The sequence below is a fragment of the Schistosoma mansoni genome (assembly GCF_000237925.1).
Source record: "Schistosoma mansoni, WGS project CABG00000000 data, supercontig 0049, strain Puerto Rico, whole genome shotgun sequence".
NCBI classification, from domain to species: domain Eukaryota; kingdom Metazoa; phylum Platyhelminthes; class Trematoda; order Strigeidida; family Schistosomatidae; genus Schistosoma; species Schistosoma mansoni.
Window position 1 is genome coordinate 564,683 of NW_017386028.1, and position 627 is coordinate 565,309.

General features: G+C 35.1%; 1 non-coding gene across 1 annotated transcript; it reads left to right on the forward strand.

The window, feature by feature from the left end:
- Smp_tRNA_01081_Gln_TTG.1.1 lies at nucleotides 1–67 on the forward strand. The gene has a single exon. It is a non-coding gene (tRNA).
- Nucleotides 68–627: the final 560 nt, after the last annotated feature.

The window sequence follows — 627 nt, forward strand, 5'->3', positions numbered from 1 at the left end:
CTCAGTAGCTGAGTGGACAACGTGATGGCGTTTGAAGCTAACGGTACTGGGTTCGAGTCCCAGAGTGTATATCAACTCTGAGATGCAGGTACACCCAGCTGACGAGTCCCAAATAGGATGAAACGCGCGTCCTGGATTTCACTGCTAGCCACTATCCATCTTTGCTTATAATGACTACAATAACTTCATCTCCAGGCTCCACAGTTATAAATCCATAATCAATATGATATTTTACAAAGGCCAAAATGAGGCATGTATGAATTAATTTGACAATGTTATATGTTAAAAATGGTGAACGTTTGTATCTGTTACAACATATATACTTCAAAATTGTGTTGTTTGTAAATTAGAAAGGTCATTTAATAAAGGTCAAAATGACATTAAATAGGAATAATACATTTGTAAAATCTCAGCGAATGAATTTGTAGTAAATCCAACGTTTCACCTGGCAATCTGTTCCAAGCATTTTCAAGGAATTATAATCAAACATCAAAATTATCGAATATAAGTAGGTACATGGGTCTTCGTTTCCTTGTACACTGAATAGGTCATCCAATCTACGTAAATGATATCTAGACTAGGTATATGTATTAGTGTATAAGAGATTTGTGATGTGAAATGATAAGT